The 20616-nt window shown below is 45.1% G+C and overlaps 1 protein-coding gene across 1 annotated transcript in view; it reads right to left on the minus strand.

Annotated features, from left to right (window-relative positions):
* Nucleotides 1-20616, minus strand: part of LOC126419040 (rabphilin-3A) — a 1076902-nt gene that overhangs the window by 813826 nt on the left and 242460 nt on the right. Inside the window, exon 3 of the mRNA XM_050086103.1 lies at nucleotides 3781-3861. The gene's annotated coding sequence lies outside the window, so the exon portion shown is untranslated. The remainder of the gene's footprint in view (nucleotides 1-3780; nucleotides 3862-20616) is intronic.

Raw genomic sequence — 20616 nt, forward strand, 5'->3', positions numbered from 1 at the left:
CTCTGTATCTCCTCCATGTCCGAACAACATCTCTTTGGTTCACTCTGAGACGCCTGGACACTTCCCTTGTTGAGAGCACTTCCTGGCACAAAGTAACAATGCGGATGCGATCGAACCGCGGTATTGAACGTCTAGGTATGGTTGAACTACAAACAACACGAACCGTATACCTCTACATCTACATCTACATCCATACTCCGCAAGCCACCTGACGGTGTGTGGCGGAGGGTACCCTGAGTACCTCTATCGGTTCTCCCTTCTATTCCAGTCTCGTATTGTTCGTGGAAAGAAGGATTGTCGGTATGCTTCTGTGTGGGCTCTAATCTCTCTGATTTTATCCTCATGGTCTCTTCGCGAGATATACGTAGGAGGGAGCAATATACTGCTTGACTCTTCGGTGAAGGTATGTTCTCGAAACTTTAACAAAAGCCCGTACCGAGCTACTGAGCGTCTCTCCTGTAGAGTCTTCCACTGGAGTTTATCTATCATCTCCGTAACGCTTTCGCGATTACTAAATGATCCTGTAACGAAGCGCGGTGCTCTCCGTTGGATCTTCTCTATATCTTCTATCAACCCTATCTGGTGCGGATCCCACACTGCTGAGCAGTATTCAAGCATTGGGCGAACAAGCGTACTGTAACCTGCTTCCTTTGTTTTCGGATTGCATTTACTTAGGATTCTTCCAATGAATCTCAGTCTGGCATCTGCTTTACGGACGATCAACTTTATATGATCATTCCATTTTAAATCACTCTTAATGCGTACTCCCAGATAATTTATGGAATTAACTGCTTCCAGTTGCTGACCTGCTATTTTGTAGCTAAATGATAAGGGATCTATCTTTCTATGTATTCGCAACACTTTACACTTGTCTACATTGAGATTCAATTGCCATTCCCTGCACCATGCGTCAATTTGCTGCAGATCCTCCTGCATTTCAGTACAATTGTCCGTTGTTACAACCTCTCGATACACCACAGCATCATCTGCAAAAAGCCTCAGTGAACTTCCGATGTCATCCACCAGGTCATTTATGTATATTGTGAATAGCAACGGTCCTATGACACTCCCCTGCGGCAGACCTGAAATTACTCTTACTTCGGAAGACTTCTCTCCATTGAGAATGACATGCTGCGTTCTGTTATCTAGGAACTCCTCAATCCAATCACACAATTGGTCTAATAGTCCATATGCTCTTACTTTGTTCATTAAACGACTGTGGGGAACTGTATCGAACGCCTTGCGGAAGTCAAGAAACACGGCACCTACCTGTGAACCCGTGTCTATGGCCCTCTGAGTCTCGTGGACGAATAGCGCGAGCTGGGTTGCACACGACAGTCTTTTTCGAAACCCATGCTGATTCCTACAGAGTAGATTTCTAGTCTCCAGTAAAGTCATTATACTCGAACATAATACGTGTTCCAAAATTCTACAACTGATCGACGTTAGAGGTATAGGTCTATAGTTCTGCACATCTGTTCGACGTCCCTTCTTGAAAACGGGGATGACCTGTGCCCTTTTCCAATCCTTTGGAACGCTACGCTCTTCTAGAGACGTACGGTACACCGCTACAAGAAGGGGGGCAAGTTCCTTCGCGTACTCTGTGTAAAATCGAACTGGTATCCCATCAGGTCCAGCGGCCTTTCCTCTTTTGAGCGATTTTAATTGTTTCTCTATCCCTCTGTCGTCTATTTCGATATCTACCATTTTGTCATCTGTGCGACAATCTAGAGTCTTCTTCTGTGAAACAGCTTTGGAAAAAGACATTTAGTATTTCGGCCTTTAGTCTGTCATCCTCTGTTTCAGTACCATTTTGGTCACAGAGTGTCTGGACATTTTGTTTTGATCCACCTACCGCTTTGACATAAGACCAAAATTTCTTAGGATTTTCTGCCAAGCCAGTACATAGAACTCTACTTACGAATTCATTGAACGCCTCTCGCATAGCCCTCCTCACACTACATTTCGCTTCGCGTAATTTTTGTTTGTCTGCAAGGGTTTGGCTATGTTTATCTGTGAAGTTCCCTTTGCTTTCGCAGCAGTTTTCTAACTCGGTTGTTGTACCACGGTGGCTCTTTTCCATCTCTTGCGATCTTGCTTGGCACATACTCATCTAACGCATATTGTACGATGGTTAATAACTTTGTCCACTGATCGTCAACACTATCTGTACTAGAGACAAAACTTTTGTGTTGAGCCGTCACGTACTCTGTAATCTGCTTTTTGTCACTTTTGCTAAACAGAAAAATCTTCCTACCTTTTTTAATATTTCTATTTACGGCTGAAATCATCGATGCCGTAACCGCTTTATGATCGCTGATTCCCTGTTCGGCGTTAACTGTTTCAAATAGTTCGGGTCTGTTTGTCACCAGAAGGTCTAATATGTTATCGCCACGAGTCGGTTCTCTGTTTAACTGCTCAAGATAGTTTTCAAATAAAGCACTTAAAAAAATTTCACTGGATTCTTTGTCCCTGCCACCCGTTATGAACGTTTGAGTCTCCCAGTCTATATCCGGCAAATTAAAATCTCCGCCCAGAACTATAACATGGTGGGGAAATGTACTCGAAATATTTTCCAAATTATCCTTCTGGTGCTCAGCCACAACAGCTGCTGAGCCAGGGGGCCTACAGACACATCCAATTACCATGTCTGAGCCTGCTTTCTTCACGCAAATCATTTCACATTTTGGATCTCCGTCAATTTCCTTCGATACTATTGCACTTCTTATCGCTATAAACACGCATCCCCCTTCACTGTCCAGCCTGTCTCTGCGGTATACATTCCAATCTGAGTTTAGGATTTCATTACTGTTTACGTCTGGTTTCAGCCAACTTTCTGTCCCTAGTACTATATGGGCGTTGTGACCGTTTATTAATGAGAGCAGTTCTGGGATCTTTCTATAGACGCTCCTGCAGTTTACTATTAGCACAGTAATATTGTTGTTCCCTGTTGCATTTTGCCTACTCCTACCTTGCCGCGTCTCAGGAGGCGTCTTGTCGGGCCTAGGGAGGGAATTCTCTAACCTAAAAAAAACCCATGTGCACTCCACACGTACTCCGCTACCCTTGTAGCCGCTTCCGGCGTGTAGTGCACGCCTGACCTATTCATGGGGACCCTATATTTCTCCACCCGATAGCGGAGGTCGAGAAATTTGCACCCCAGATCTCCGCAGAATCGTCTGAGCCTCTGGATTAAGCCTTCCACTCGGCTCCAAACTAGAGGACCCCGATCGGTTCTGGGAACGATACTACAAATAGTTAGCTCTGATTCCACCCCGCGAGCGAGGCTTTCCGCCTTCACCAATTCCGCCAACCGCCTGTACGAACTGAGGATGACCTCTGAACCCAGACGGCAGGAGTCATTGGTTCCGATATGAGCAACAATTTGCAGTCGGGTGCACCCAGTGCTCTCTATCTAAATATATATAAGGAACAGCACAGGGCCTGTAACACTACCTTGGAAAACGCCAAAAGACGCTTCTGGTTTACTCGACGACATTCTGTCGGTTACTACGAACTGTGATGTCTCTGATAGGAAATCACGAATCCAGTCGCATAAGTGAGGCGATATTCCATAAGCACGTAATGTCAGTTCAAGCCGCTTGTGTGGCACAGTGTTAAAAGCCTTCTGGAAAGCCAGAAACACGGAATCGGTTTGAAGTACCTTGTCAATAGTACCTAACACTTCGTGTGATTAAAGAGGTAGTTGTGTTTCACAAGAACTTATAAAAATGTAGCAAGCTGTATCATCGAAATAATTCTGTATAGTCTCTTACTTACCTCGTGGAGGTGAGACAGATCACGTCGCAGGAAGATGGCTTCCACTTGAACTATGCTTGCGAACCGTATGCTTCCTTTCTGCTGCAACAGAAACAGAAGTCAAAACATCGTCTTTGTATGAAATAACAGTTTTTCATTTAGTGTAATAGCCACCTACATTTGTATATCATCAGTCTCTACAGGAATAGATGTATTTGAAGGAAAGAGAAACAGCTGTACGAATATAATGAGTTCGGAGGTAAAACCAGTCCTAAGCAAAGAAGGGAAAGGTGGAAGATGGAATGTGTATATTGAGGCGCTATATAAAGGAGATGAAGACAGTATTGTAGAAATGGAATATGACATAGATGAACATGAGATGGGATTTATGATATTACGAGAATAATTTCACAGAAAACCTGAAAAACCTAAGTCAATACAAGGCTCCGGGAGTAAATGACATTCCGTCAAAGCTGCTGATAGCCTTGAGAGAGCCAGCTATCACAAAAAACTCTTCCATCTGGTGTGCAAGATGTTTGAGGCAGGCAAAATACCCTCAGTGTTCAAGAAGAATGTAAGAATTCCAATTCAAAGATAAGCAGTTGCCAACAGTTGTGAGTATTACCGAACTATCAGTTTAATAAGTCACGGCTACAAAATACAATCACGAATTCCTTACGGAAAAATGGAAAAAACGGAAAGAAGCCGATCTTGGGAAGGATCAGTTTGGATTCTGGAGAAATGTAGGAACACACAACGCAATACTGACCCTACGACCTATCTTAGAAAGTAGGTTAAGGAAAGGCAAACCTACGTTTATAGCATTTGCAGACTTAGAGAAGACTTATGACTAAGTTGACTGGAATACTCTTTGAAATTCTGAAAGCAGCAGCGGTGTAATCCTGGAAGCTATAGGCTATGTAAAACTTATACGGTAACCAGACCACAGTAATGAGCCGAGGGGAATGAAATGGAATGAAGGAATCTGTACATTCCACATGCGGTAAAGGTAATCAAAGAAAAATTTAGAATGGGACTTCGAGTTCAGGGAGAAGAAATAAAATTTTCAGGTTCGTCGGTGATCCTGAAATTCTGTCAGAGACAGCAAAGGTCTTGGACGAGCGGTTGATCGGAATGGGCAGTTTCTTGAAAGAAGGATATAAGATGAACATCAACAAAAGCAAAATAGAAACAACGAAATGTATTCGAATTAAATCATGTGATGCTGAGGGAAATTAGATTAGGAAACGAGACACTTAAAGTAGTAGATGAGATTTATTATTTGGGCAGCAAAATAAATGACGACAGCCGAAGTACAGAAGCTATAAAATGTATATTGGCAGTGGTAACAAAAGCGTTTCTGAAGAAAAGAAATTTATTAACATCGAATATAGATTTTAGTGTTAGGATGTCTTTTCTGAAAGTATTTGTACCAAGTGTAGCTATGAACGGAAGTGAAGCATGGACGATAAACAGTTTAGAAAGGAAAAGAATAGAAGCTTTTAAATTGTCGTACCACAGAAGAATGATGAAGATTAGACGGGCAGATCAACCAAGTAATGAGAAGAAATTGAATAGTATTGGAGAGAAAGAAATTAATGGCACAACCTGACTAGCCCGCCTGGAGTGGCGGTGTGGTTCTCGGCGCTGCAGTCTGGAGCCGAACGACCGCTACGGTCGCAGGTTCGAATCCTGCCTCAGGCATGGATGTGTGTGATGTCCTTAGGTTAGTTAGGTTTAAGTAGTTCTAAGTTGTAGGCGACTGATGGCCTCAGAAGTTAAGTCGCATAGTGCTCAGAGCTATTTGAACCAATTGAACCATTTGCACAACCTGACTAGAAGAAGGGATCGGGTGATAGAACACGTTCTGAGACATGAAAGGACCACTAGTTTAATACTGGAGGGAAGTGTGGGTGACAAAAATCTTAGAGGGAGAACAAGGGATGAATAGAATAAGCAAATTCAGACGCATGTAAGTTGCAGCAGTTATTCGAAGACGAATAGCCATGCACAGGATACAGTAGCATGGAGAGCTGCATCAAACCAGTCTTCGAACTAAAGATAATAATAACAACAGTGTTTTTACCTGACTAATGTCTTAGGCTATGTTTGCTATTAATATTACTTGACGATGTAGATGAAACGGAATATGTCCTTTCATGCCAACAGTGACGCTCCAACATAGACAAAGATTCGATTATAATTTTCTCAGTTTGAAAGGCATGTCTTGCAATCTCGTATTCAGTGCACGTTCAGATTAAAAAATTAGCACTTGATGAACCTATGCAAATGGCTCTGAGCACTATGGGACTTAACTTCTGAGGTCATCAGTCCCCTAGAACTTAGAACTACTTAAACCTAACTAACCTAAGGACATCACACATATCCATGTCCGAGGCAGGATTCGAACCAGCGACCGTAGCGGTCGCGCAGCTCCAGACTGTAGCGCCTAGAACCGCTCGGCCACTCCAGCCGGCGATGAACCTACGCAAAACGTACTTCTACGAGTATGGTGGTGCTGTCCAAACAGCTGTACTGGAACAAGTCTCGAGCCCTTTTGTGTCTACCGTACAAATAAAAACGATACTAAACGGGACTCACGAAAGCACTGAACGTGAAGCTGGAGTCTTTTCATAGAAGGTCATCAGCCTATCGTATAGGAGCGGTACCGTTTTCAAGCGCTGTTGCGTGTCATGTTGTCCGACAAATGTCCAGTAACCAATTCAAACATACATTCAAATATTCTCTATCACAATTAGAAGGTTATATCAATACGAGAAAATGACAATTGAGCTTTTTTGCGAGGTACAACTTATTATAAGCTTACATAATACTGTATAAGAAAAATGATTATAATACGTAATATATAGCACTGTCACTATAACATATAACACTATACTTCTGATGCACAGCGAAATCTGTTACACAAATTCATATGTAATTTAAAAGTACAAATAAATGCTAAACATATTAGGTGGAATACAATGCTGAAATCTACTATTAAGCCGAAATTATTACTTTAGTGTAGTACGTAAAGAAATATGACCACTTTGTGATAGATGGCGCTGTAATAGTCACAAACGTATAAGTACGTGGTATCACGTAGCATTCCGCCAGTGCGGACGGTATTTGCTTCGTGATACATTACCCGTGTTAAAATGGACCGTTTACCAACTGCGGGAAATGTCGATATCGTGTTAATGTATGGCTATTGTGATCAAAATGCCCAACGGGCGTGTGCTATGTATGCTGATCGGTATCCTGGACGACATCATCCAAGTGTCCGGACCGTTCGCCGAGTAGTTACATGTGAAACGTCAACCACGACTGCAACAAATGACGATGCCCAAGTAGGTGTTTTAGCTGCTGTCGCGGCTAATCCGTATATCAGTAGCAGACAAATTGCTCGAGAATCGGGAATCTCAAAAACGTCAGTGTTGAGAATGCTACATCAACATCGATTGCACCCGTACCATATTTCTATGCACCAGCAATTGCAAGGTGACGACTCTGAACGTCGTGTACAGTTCTGCCACTGGGCACAAAAATTACGGGACGATGACAGATTTTTTGCACGCGTTCTATTTAGCGACGAAGCGTCATTAATCAACAGCGGCAACGTTAACAGGCATAATATGCACTATTGGACAACGGAGGCCGCGGTGGTCTCGCGGTTCTAGGCGCTCAGTCCGGAACCGCGCGACTGCTACGGTCGCAGGTTCGAATCCTGCCTCGGGCATGGATGTGTGTGATGTCCTTAGGTTGGTTAGGTTTAAGTAGTTCTAAGTTATAGGGGACTGACGACCATAGATGTTAAGTCCCATAGTGATCAGAGCCATTTGAACCATTTTTTTTTTTTTTGGGCAACGGAACATCAGCGACCTTGGCGGGTTAATTTATGGTGCGGGATTATGGGAGGAAGGATAATTGGCCCCCATTTTATCGATGGCAATCTAAATGGTGCAGTGTATGCTGATTTCCTACGTAATGTTCCACCGATGTTACTACAAGATGTTTCACTGCATTACAGAATGGCGATGTACTTCCAACATGATGGGTGTCCGACACATAGCTCGCGTTCGGTTGACGCGGTATTGAATAGCATATTTCATGACAGGTGGACTGGTCGTCGAAGCACCATACCATGGACCGCACGTTCACCGGATCTGACGACCCCGGATTTCTTTCTCTGGGGGAAGTTGAAGGATATTTGCTATCGTGATCCACCGACAACGCCTGACAACATCCATCTGCGCATTGTCAATGCATTTGCGAACATTACGTAAGGCGAACTACTCGCTGTTGAGAGGAATGTCGTTACTCGTATTGCCAAATGCATTGAGGTTGACGGACATCATTTTGAGCATTTATTGCATTAATGTGGTATTTAAAGGTAATCACAGTGTAACAGCATGCGTTCTCAGAAATGATAAGTTCACAAAGGTACATGTATCACATTGGAACAACCGAAATAAAATATTCAAACGTACCTACGTTCTGTACTATAATTTAAAAAACCTACCTGTTACCAACTGTTTGTCTGAAATTGTTAGCCAATTGTTTGTGACTATTACAGCGCCATCTATCACAAAGCGAAGAAAGTGGTCCAACTAAAACATTCATATTTCTTTACGTACTAAACGAATATTTAATAAAAAATGGAGGTTCCTATTTTAAAGAAACGCAGTTGATATCCGTTTGGCCTGTGGCGGCGCCATCTAGCGGGCCAACCATAGTGCCATTTGATTTCCCCCTTCAAGCTAGACAAGTTTCATTTGACGCTTATTTCGTGAGATATTTGGCCCGGTCACGATCGATGGACCACCCTGTATATACAAGATATTGATAAACGGCTTGCATAGGTATGAATGTGCGGAAGGGGCTCACGAAAGTAAATACTATGAGAAATTCTACACCATGTACAAATATTGGTTTCATTACAGACTTACGTTTTATTTTTAAATGGACACCCCATATTATTCCATACGTAATCAATAACACGAGACATCACAATAATAATGGCGTTAGTTGCATCGCAATACAACATTTACATGCAGAGAAATTGGAACTTGAAGTTGGCGCATGAAATGAACGAAACGCGCCGCTATTACACTTTCCGTGATGCAAGCGCGTCTCGCAGGTTGCTCGCAATCGCGATATGATTGCCGTACTACAATGCGATAAACACTGTACTTTCGTATTGTTTTGTACACTGTCAGTACCTAGCCTAGGAAGCATGTCTGATGTCCACCCACCCTCAGCGAAAACAAGGACACGGTATATTTGTAGGGGCTTTACTGAACTTTTCGACAGTACTACAATGGACACAACGGTAACGAAATACCGATAACCATCGGCCAGAGTAAACAAAATTAATGGCTGTCAAAGGGTCGCACGGAGAGATACATGCTATTTATACACAATGACTGCGACACAACTGAACTGTTGCAGATGGTGCAACTCACACAGCATTATCAAGAAAACAAACAGACGTCTTCCCCGTAATACACAAAACGTACGTGTAAGTAGACGTTCCCGTGGTTTGTAAACGTGGCCTCATCGATAAACAGTACCCTACGCATAAAGTCATGGCCTTGCCGTAGAATTCAGGCGATTGTGAACGCCGTTGAGGTGGAGGCCTTGATGTACCACCAGGTGAAATGGGTGCAGAGCATGCATCACCCTTGTTCGAGGGATTCCCATCTGTCTCTCAGTTCCGCGAATACTTGCTTGAGTGTTTATTGCAGCGGCCGCCACAACAGCTACCTCTTCTGCTTCATGTGTTATGTCTCTGGTCCGGATCCGCGTTCGTGGAAACATCGACCTTCTCGTGCGAAGATAACAATATTCATGAAGGTAGGGCGGTTTCGGATGACGTGTATTAGTGCACCGCTGAGCATACACCTGTGCCACAAGTTTGCCATTTTTGACATTCTCCGTACAGTAATATGTGAATCATTTCCTCAATTGTGGATGTTGTGGCGTAACAAGACAGCTACGCCACACTGAAGTAGCCGAAAGGCACGCGTTAATCTCACGTAGGCTAGAGAGAGGTCTGAAACAGGATACGTAATGAATGGTAGCAAGAAAAGTACGTAGCTGCTATAATACTTAACTTTTAATCCATCATTTGTATACAGCATTCCTTGATGATACAAGTGACACTCTATCTTAAAATGGTTAATGGCGCCTTGCTAGGTCGTAGCCATTGACTTAGCTGAAGGCTATTCTAACTGTCTCTCGGCAAATGAGAGAAAGGCTTCGTCAGTGTAGTCGCTAGCAAAGTCGTCGTACAACTGGGGCGAGTGCTAGTCCGTATCTCGAGACCTGCCTTGTGGTGGCGCTCGGTCTGCGATCACACAGTGGCGACACGCGGGTCCTACATGTACTAATGGACCGCGGCCGATTTAAAGCTACCACCTAGCAAGTGTGGTGTCTGGCGGTGACACCACAGTGGATACCATGAAAAACACTTAGAGCGGATGGGCAGGTAAATTAATATCACGATTACGACATCGACATGTCGTGTCACTAGGGCCTACCGTCGGACAGACCGTTCGCCAGGTGCAAGTCTTCCGACCTGACGCCACTTCGGCGACTTACGCGTCGATGGGGATGAAATAATGATGGTTAGGATAACACAACACACAGTACCCGAGCGGAGAAAATCTACGATCCAGCAGGGAATCGAACCCGAGCCCTTACGATTGACATTCTGTCGCGCTGACCACTCAGCTACCGGGGGCGGACACCAATTACAGTATACAGTACACCGGTGCCATGTACCTCTACGTACTTCCACACGCAACAACCTACTTCGTAGTGACCCGTTCCCAGACACATTGCCACTCGACGGCTGTTCCAGTACACAACTGCAGAGGCGAAGGGCTGAGCTGGGCGGTGTGACGAGACAGCGTTCAAAATGGCTCTGAGCACTGTGGGACTTAACATCTGAGGTCATAAGTCCCCTATAACTTAGAACTACTTATACCTAACTAACCTATGGACATCACACACATCCATGCCCGAGGCAGGATTTGAACCTGCGCCCGTAGCGGTCGCGCGGCTCCAGAATGAAGCGCCTAGAACCGCTCGGCCACAACGGCCGGCTGACAGCGTTCACTGGCCGGTACTGTCCCGTACTCTACACGTAGATAAATACAACGTGCACCATGGACATAGTTACGTACATATCAAAGATAATGGCAAGAATCCGTCTCATTCATGAGAATATGTACGACAATCACATCGCGATTATCAGGAATGTGGGGTCACCCTTTAATCGCGGGAAGTGCAGTAGCGGCATGTTACCTTCATTTCACATGCCAATTTCGCGTTCCAATTTCTCTGCATGTAAATGACGTATTGCGATGCAACCAACGCCATTATTACCGCGGTTTCTCCCGATACTGTTTGCTTATGGAATAATATGGGGCTCCATTAAAAAAAAAAAGAAAAAGAAAAACCTAGGTTTGTGTTGAAACCAACATTTACGCGCGGTTTAGAATGTCTCATAGTACAGGGCTATTACAAATGATTGAAGCGATTTCATAAATTCACTGTAGCTCCATTAATTGACATATGGTCACGACACACTACAGATACGTAGAAAAACTCCTAAAGTTTTGTTCGGCTGAAGCCGCACTTCAGGTTTCTGCCGCCAGAGCGCTAGAGAACGCAGTGAGACAAAATGGCGTCAGGAGCCGAGAAAGCGTATGTCGTGCTTGAAATGCCCTCACATCAGTCATAACAGTGCAACGACACTTCAGGACGAAGTTCAACAAAGATCCACCAACTGCTAACTCCATTCGGCGATGGTATGCGCAGTTTAAAGCTTCTGGATGCCTCTGTAAGGGGAAATCAACGGGTCGGCCTGCCGTGAGCGAAGAAACGGTTGAACGCGTGCGGGCAAGTTTCACGCGTAGCCCGCGGAAGTCTACGAATAAAGCAAGCAGGGAGCTAAACGTACCATAGCCGACGATTTGGAAAATCTTACGGAAAAGGCTAAAGCAGAAGCCTTACCGTTTACAATTGCTACAAGCCCTGACACCCGATGACAAAGTCAAACGCTTTGAATTTTCGGCGCGGTTGCAACAGCTCATGGAAGAGGATACGTCCAGTGGTGAAGTGAACAGACACAATGTGCGAATCTGGGCGGTAGAGAATCCTCACGCATTCGTGCAGCAAATTCGCAATTCACCAAAAGTTAACGTGTTTTGTGCAATCTGACGGTTTAAAGTTTACGGCCCCTTTTTCTTCTGCGAAAAAAACGTTACAGGACACGCGTATCTGGACATGCTGGAAAATTGGCTCATGCCACAACTGGAGACCGACAGCGCCAACTTCATCTTTCAACAGGATGGTGCTCCACCGCACTTCCATCATGATGTTCGGCATTTCTTAAACAGGAGATTGGAAAACCGATGGATCGGTCGTGGTGGAGATCATGATCAGCAATTCATGTCATGGCCTCCACGCTCTCCCGACTTAACCCTATGCGATTTCTTTCTGTGGGGTTATGTGAAAGATTCAGTGTTTAAACCTCCTCTACCAAGAAACGTGCACTGCGAGCTCGCATCAACGATGCTTTCGAACTCATTGATGGGGACATGCTGCGCCGAGTGTGGAGGGAACTTTATTATCGGCTTGATGTCTGCCGAATCACTAAAGGGGCACATATCGAACATTTGTGAATGCCTAAAAAAACTTTTTGAGTTTTTGTATGTGTGTGCAAAGCATTGTGAAAATATCTCAAATAATAAAGTTATTGTAGAGCTGTGAAATCGCTTCAATCATTTGTAATAACCCTGTATTTACTTTCGTGAGCACCTGCTGTACATTCATACCCGCGATAGCCGTTTGTCAATATCTATTGTGGTTCCAGAGATAATGGTGGTGAAAAGTTTATGAGGCACATAGACATTTGAACTTTCGGTTACAGCGACATCTTGGCTGTAACATGGTGATTTTTGTGGTAAGGCAATATAATTTGTAAGGAGCACACGTCTTATCCTTGATTAACATGCGTGTACCTCGTATACAATGTCGTTTTCAGCCTCAGTCAGCAACAATATCTTTCAAGAACCAATATATTGTAGAAGGAAATTTGTTGTTGTAATATGGCAACCTAGCATATTCTTCTCTCCGCAGTTCCATCAGAAATAGGTGTAGTACAGATTCTCCACTCATTGTTACCCTTGCGCGTTTACACTACAGTAGTGGTGACAATCACAGAACTCGTCAACAGTAAACGTGATTTCACCACCCATATCAATTTGTTACAAAGTGCACGGCTTTTAGAACAGCATGGCCAGTAAAAGAAAAGTTTTAACGACGGAAGAAAAAGTGAAAGTGATTTATGAAATCGAGAATGGTGCTAAAAAGGTTGAAGTGCGACGTTCAATTTGGCCCTGTTAATTCCACAGCCCAAACGATTTGGATAACAAGGACAAAATTGTTACAGCGTTTGAACAAAATGGACCTAAAATTAAACTGTTACGAAAAGCTGAACGGAGCGACCTGGTTGAAGCGCTGCTTAAGTGGTTTAAGCAACAAATAAATATCAATGCACCCGTTACTGGAATTCTCCTTATGGTGAAAGCGGAAAATCTAGCCAAGAAATTGAAAGAATAGGAATTCGTGTGCAGCAGTGGCTCGATTGACAGATTCAAGCAACGTCACGGAATTACTTTTGGCAATGTGAACGGTGAAGCTAACGTTTGAATGCTGAAACAAACCAACAATTGCTCTTTATCGTGTAGTCTATAATTCGTGAAGGATGTGCAGACCGTGATATCTCTGATGCAGATGAAACTGTCATTTTCTTTAAATTGACACCACAAAAAACCGGAATTCAGGGATGTAAAATGTGTTGGTGGGAAGTTCTCTAAAGAACGAATAACATTTCTAGTTTGTGCTAACGCAGATGGAACTCAGAAGAAAAAATTACTCGTGATAGGTAAATCAAAAAATCTTAGGTGTTTTAACCAAGTATAAAAATCTACTAAAATCGGCCAGCGCACTACAATGCCAATAAATAGCCCTGGGTAACCTCTGAACTCTTTGAAACTGAAATAAGGCGATGGGATCTGGAGCTTAGAAATCAGAAAAAGAGGATACTGCTTCTTGTTGACAACTGTCCAGCACATTTTGCACTCTCTGGTCTGGAGAATATTACGCTTGTTCTTCTTCCTGCAAATACGACAACCTTATTGCAGCCCATGGACGAAGGAATAGTTAAGAGTCTTAAATGCCACTATCGTAATCTCATATTACTGAAAATGATACAATGCGTTGAGAAAAAGCAGGATGAGTGCGATCAGATGCATTATGAAAGCTTGGACCCGGGTCACAGTTCACACCATCGAGAACTAAACTGAAAAGCCAAAGAAACTGGTACACCTGCCTAATATCGTGTAGGTCCCCCGCGAGCACGCAGAAGTGCCGCAGCAAGACGTGGCATAGACTCGACTAATGTCTGAAGTAGTGCTAGAGCGAAGTGACACCATGAATCCTGCAGGGCTCTCTACAAAAACGTAAGAAAACGAGGGGGTGCAGATCTCTTCTGAACATCACGTTGCAAGTTATCCCAGATGTGCTCAATAATGCTCATGTCTGCGGAGTTTGGTGGGCAGTGGAAGTATTTAAATTTAGAAGAGTGTTCCCGGAGCCACTCCGTACCAATACACGACGTACGGGGTGTCGCATTGTCCTGATAGAATTGCACAAGTCCGTCGGAACGCACTGAAATCTGGTTTCGCATGATAAAGCAGATCAGGTTATGGTTGTGGAGGGAGCCGTAATCAGTTACTGTCTGTTGCACAAAACACACAAACCTTTATTTTCCTAAGAATCACTTAATTAAGCATTGCCTTAAAAAGATCAAAATAAAACATTATGGCTGAAGACCTAGTTAAGAAAACTTGAGATACCTCCTGTGCCGAGGGCGAAAAACCACAACAAAAAGCAGAACAGCTGAAGGCCTGAACACAAATTATAAAAAGAATACACGCGGCTGTAGGCCTTACTTAAAAAGTATTTCATGTAAACACTCGGCTGAAGGCCACACACAAGACATTGAACAACTCAGGGCTTAGGGACTGGGTAACAAGAATTTAAGATAGAGAAAATTAAAAAAAAAATTGTTTTAAACAAGTGAATCTTAAAATTTTAATTTAAGAGGGCTGAAGACCATATCTTACAAATATTTCACGTAAATGCTCAGTTGAAGGCCACACACTGGACAGGGCTAAAGGGCTGAATAACAAGAATTTCAGATAGAAAAAACTTTCAAAATTTAGCTTTTAAACAAATCAATCTTTAAATTTTAATTTTAGTCGGCTGAAGGCCTTATCCTGAAAATATTTCACATAAAAACTCTGCTGAAGGCCACACACTAGACGGCTGAAGGCCTCGCACAGTACTTCAGACTAAAATGAAAATCACAATCTAAAAACCAACAAAACAGTGGTGCTCGGAAGTGTTCCAAGGATCGGCCTGAGAAGGTAGCTCTAACGTAAGGTGAGGTGAGACAGGCAGCCAAGAGTAAAGTTAAATAATCGGGTGGCAACCCAACCCAGAGACGGCTGAAGGACCAACCAACAACCTAATCGATACCCTTCCGCCTGACCAGTGTCATGACAACGGAAGGTATCAGCTGAGGACAAAGATACCAGCACGACTACGTCTTCAAAACTGGCATCTAAAAACAGCCAAGTCACAATAATGACTCTAAGAAAAAAAAATGAACAAGTAACTAAAAGGCTGTCGAACTACACGGTACACTCGACAGCATCAACATGGTGAGGTAAAACACACTGCTGGAAAACTACGCTAACGACCAGGGCAGATAACTGTGGTGTTAACGGCCACAAGGCAGAGAATACCGCTGGTGCACTTCGCTGAGAAGTAACAACCAACTTAATAGTTAAAGACCATACAGGAAGATGGCTGCAAAATTTCGCCTACTCCAACACACCATATGTGGCTGCTAGTCGGAACAGCCCAGGAAGCAACAACCGGCAATGAACAAAGAGATGTCACAGCAGCTGAGGTTTCATAACAGGTTAAGTGATCACTCAACTTCAGTGTCCAGGTTCGGTGGGCAACGAGCTTTGTAGCTCTCGCAGCTAGCGCCTCACAATCGGACTGCGCGTGCACGCTGCCAGCGGTCCTGGCCTGACCACTCGCCGCAGAGACTTCCTCGCTGCTCCGTCCCAAGTGACTGACTGACTGACTACCTGCAGCACGCAGACAGCATTAAAATACACTCCTGGAAATGGAAAAAAGAACACATTGACACCGGTGTGTCAGACCCACCATACTTGCTCCGGACACTGTGAGAGGGCTGTACAAGCATTGATCACATGCACGGCACAGCGGACACACCAGGAACCGCGGTGTTGGCCGTCGAATGGCGCTAGCTGCGCAGCATTTGTGCACCGCCGCCGTCAGTGTCAGCCAGTTTGCCGTGGCATACGGAGCTCCATCGCAGTCTTTAACACTGGTAGCATTCCGCGACAGCGTGGACGTGAACCGTACGTGCAGTTGACGGACTTTGAGCGAGGGCGTATAGTGGGCATGCGGGAGGCCGGGTGGACGTACCGCCGAATTGCTCAACACGTGGGGCGTGAGGTCTCCACAGTACATCGATGTTGTCGCCAGTGGTCGGCGGAAGGTGCACGTGCCCGTCGACCTGGGACCGAACCGCAGCGACGCACGGATGCACGCCAAGACCGTAGGATCCTACGCAGTGCCGTAGGGGACCGCACCGCCACTTCCCAGCAAATTAGGGACACTGTTGCTCCTGGGGTATCGGCGAGGACCATTCGCAACCGTCTCCATGAAGCTGGGTACGGTCCCGCACACCGTTAGGCCGTCTTCCGCTCACGCCCCAACATCGTGCAGCCCGCCTCCAGTGGTGTCGCGACAGGCGTGAATGGAGGGACGAATGGAGACGTGTCGTCTTCAGCGATGAGATTCGCTTCTGCCTTGGTGCCAATGATGGTCGTATGCGTGTTTGGCGCCGTGCAGGTGAGCGCCACAATCAGGACTGCATACGACCGAGGCACACAGGGCCAACACCCGGCATCATGGTGTGGGGAGCGATCTCCTACACTGGCCGTACATCACTGGTGATCGTCGAGGGGACACTGAATATAGCACGGTACATCCAAACCGTCATCGAACCCATCGTTCTACCATTCCTAGACCGGCAAGGGAACTTGCTGTTCCAACAGGACAATGCACGTCCGCATGTATCCTGTGCCACCCAACGTGCTCTAGAAGGTGTAAGTCAACTACCCTGGCCAGCAAGATCTCCGGATGTGTCCCCCATTGAGCATGTTTGGGACTGGATGAAGCGTCGTCTGACGCGGTCTGCACGTCCAGCACGAACGCTGGTCCAACTGAGGCGCCAGGTGGAAATGGCATGGCAAGCCGTTCCACAGGACTACATCCAGCATCTCTACGATCGTCTCCATGGGAGAATAGCAGCCTGCATTGCTGCGAAAGGTGGATATACACTGTACTAGTGCCGACATTGTGCATGCTCTGTTGCCTGTGTCTGTGTGCCTGTGGTTCTGTCAGTGTGATCATGTGATGTATCTGACCCCAGGAATGTGTCAATAAAGTTTCCCCTTCCTGGGACAATGAATTCACGGTGTTCTTATTTCAATTTCCAGGAGTGTAGCTGGTCAGTCAAAACCCCACAAGCTACACATGATATCCACGAAAACACTTCCACAAACAACTCTAACAATACTAAAACTAGTGACTGTGGAACAACAAGAACGTGTCACAAGTCGACACACCCGGAGAACCCAGAAGTAGCTGGCGACCAAATACACGTCGTCCGATGAGACGACCGACCTAACGACCAACCCAGGTCGTCCCCACTCAAGTAATGTGTGACGGAAACGGTCGGGCGAGTCATGGCTGCTCCGTCCCGACTGAACTCTCGACACACGACGACCCAGAAATACTAGCGGTCGCTCCAAAGACAGTACGACCGTGCTCTTATCGATAAACACTGCTGCTGCTACTCACGGGCAGGCAAGCCAGCAACTTAGTGACGAAAGTAAATCGAATAAAAAACAGGACGGCAGTACCCCAAAGACAAGATGTCAAGGAATAAACGGCACGAGCACTAACTGCGCACGGGTCATGCACAAAGGACAAGAAAGGATGCACGCGATCAGACAGGATGTGGGTGTCACCCGTTAGAGTTGTATCTAGACGAATCAGGGGTCCTGTATGACTCCAACTGCGCGTGCCACTTACCATTACGTAACCTCCACCAGCTTGAACAGTCCCCTGCTGATATTCAGGGTCCACGGATTTACGAAGTTGTCTCCGTAACCATAGAGGTCCATTCACTCGATACAATTTGAAAGGAGACTCGTCCGACCAGGCAAGATGTTTCCACTCATCGACAGTCCAACATCGGTGTTGAAGGTCCCAGGAGAGGCATAAAGCTTTGTGTCGTGCAGCCATCAAGAGAAAACGACTGGGCCTTCGGCTTCGAAAACCCATATGGATGATGTTTTGTTGAATGCTTCGCACGCTGGCACTTACTGACTTCCCAGCATTGAAATCTGCAGCATTTCTTTACAGTCGTCGTTGGTCTTGTTCTTGCAGGATCTTTTCCCGCCCGCAGCGATGTCGGAGATTTGATGTTTTACCGGATTCCTGATATTCAAGGTACACTCGTGAAATTGTCTTACGGGAAAATCCTCTCTTCATCGCTACCTCGGAGATGCTGTGTCACATAGCTCGTGCGCCGACTACAACACCCGGTTCAAACTCACTTAAATCTTGATAGCCTGCCATAATAGCAGCAGTAACCGATCTACCAACTGCGCCAGTCACTTGTTTTCTTATACGGGCGTGGTCGACCGCAGCGTCGTATTCTGCCTGTTTACATATGTCTGCATTTGAGTACTCATGCCTATACCACTCTGATTTGGCGCCTCAGTGTACTTCGGTCACGGGGGAGTCACGACTGAAGGAATAAATGCCGCCGAAACTATAGACACGATCAGTGACACTGACTGCCTGGCGCTCTCTGCATTGCTGCCAGAAATAAGCTGTGATCGGATCATAGGCTTTGCTGCCCAAAGAAAAGAAGGCTGTCGACCTCGGTCAACTACAGCAGCAGATGACGGTTCCATTGTGCAAAAGGCAAGAAAGGATTCATGTCAAACAGAGGGTGCAATTGCAACCACATTTAACAGGACTGCAGGGCACGCAGTCTTACTCTCCAGATTGCTATAGCGACACGATGTGTGTGGTCTATCTGTCCGACAATCAGTACATTGTGTTTCACTGTCACCAGCAAATCGGCGGCACCGTTTGTGATGATGTCAAGAGCGTAGGTATTGAACCAACGAGGAATAAGACGTCCTCCTCCTCCTCTCGGATGAGAGCTTGTGTAAGTAGTGATTCTGGACGTAGGCTCATAAGGAGAGAGGTGGGAACACGTAATACACTCAAGAACGTTGTCGAGCATGATCGTTCTGGTGATACACGTATTATGGGGTGGGTATTGCATGGACATAGTTATCTTTAAACCTTTGAAATCGGTAATGTGACTCTGTACTCTTTCCCCCCGTGCGTCTTTTCAGGAGGGCATTCAGCCCTGATTCATATTTATGGATGACAATACACGACCACATCGAACAGCGCAGATCTAGTAGTTCTTGTAACGAGAGGATATTCGGCGAATATCCGTTCCACCTACTTAAATTCCATCAACAATGTGTGGGATGCGATGGGAAGACGTATTGCAGCACGTCCAATGACCATCGAGCAGCTGTCCACCGTGCAGGTGCAGAAACGGAACGTGACGGAGCCGGCACTCCTTACCGACCCTGTGTCCAGCATGAGAGCACACTGCAGAGCATGCACTGACGTCCGTGCGGATGACACACCCTATTAGTAACCATGTCCCGCCTTTTGTAAAGTCCTGGGAATCATCGTAAATTACGGTAACTTCAGTGTAATTGATTCGTGTTTACTTAGGTAAAAGGCAGAGTTTGGTGTCGACGGGGCCTTACTGAGTTACCGTTGGCTGCTCAGTTTTTTTTTAATAACGTACACTTTATTTGGAACCAATTGCATATAAGATTGACGATAAGGAACAAATATCAAATTTGACTGTTGAGACAATATCCAATTAAAAATTCTTTAGACAAATTGCATTCACGGCTGAAGGCCTTATTGACCAGAAATTAAAATTATTTTTCGGCTGAAGGCCCAATAGTAATAACTCAAAAACCATTTAACGGCTGAAGGCCTAGATAGCAAATTCTTACTAATCTATTAAAAAAAGGACAATCCTATTAAGAGACAATATCTAATTAAAAATTTTTAAGACAAAATTGCATTCATGGCTGAAGACCTTATTGACAAGAAATTCAAATTATTTGTCAGCTGAAGACCCCAATAGTTTTTATTCAAAAACAATTTGACGGCTGCAGGCCTACATAGCAATATCTTACTAAAATATTATAAAAAAAGGACAATTGAGCAGTGGGTGCTCGTGTTCCCGACGTCATGTCTTTTGCACCATGTTTTAACGTACTTCCATCTCACTACGTTAATTTAAATTACTACTGTCACTGAGTTGCTGCTTTGTCTGACCGCAAGCGGCGTTAGCAGCGGATATCGATATATCCCCTCTCGTAGTATCTTTGCTCGACTGCTATTACTTCCCGGTTGGTGTCTGTCGTAAGCGAGTTCGAGTCGCTAGTTCGGGCTGTCAGACAGTTGGACCTGCCAGTCGTGGAGTTTCAATGCGCCACCAGTGCAGTAGGGTTGGAGCAGTGAGGTCTGCGTCGGCATGGCTTGCCCGACCAA

This window comes from Schistocerca serialis, chromosome 9, assembly GCF_023864345.2.
Source record: "Schistocerca serialis cubense isolate TAMUIC-IGC-003099 chromosome 9, iqSchSeri2.2, whole genome shotgun sequence".
Lineage (NCBI taxonomy): Eukaryota > Metazoa > Arthropoda > Insecta > Orthoptera > Acrididae > Schistocerca > Schistocerca serialis.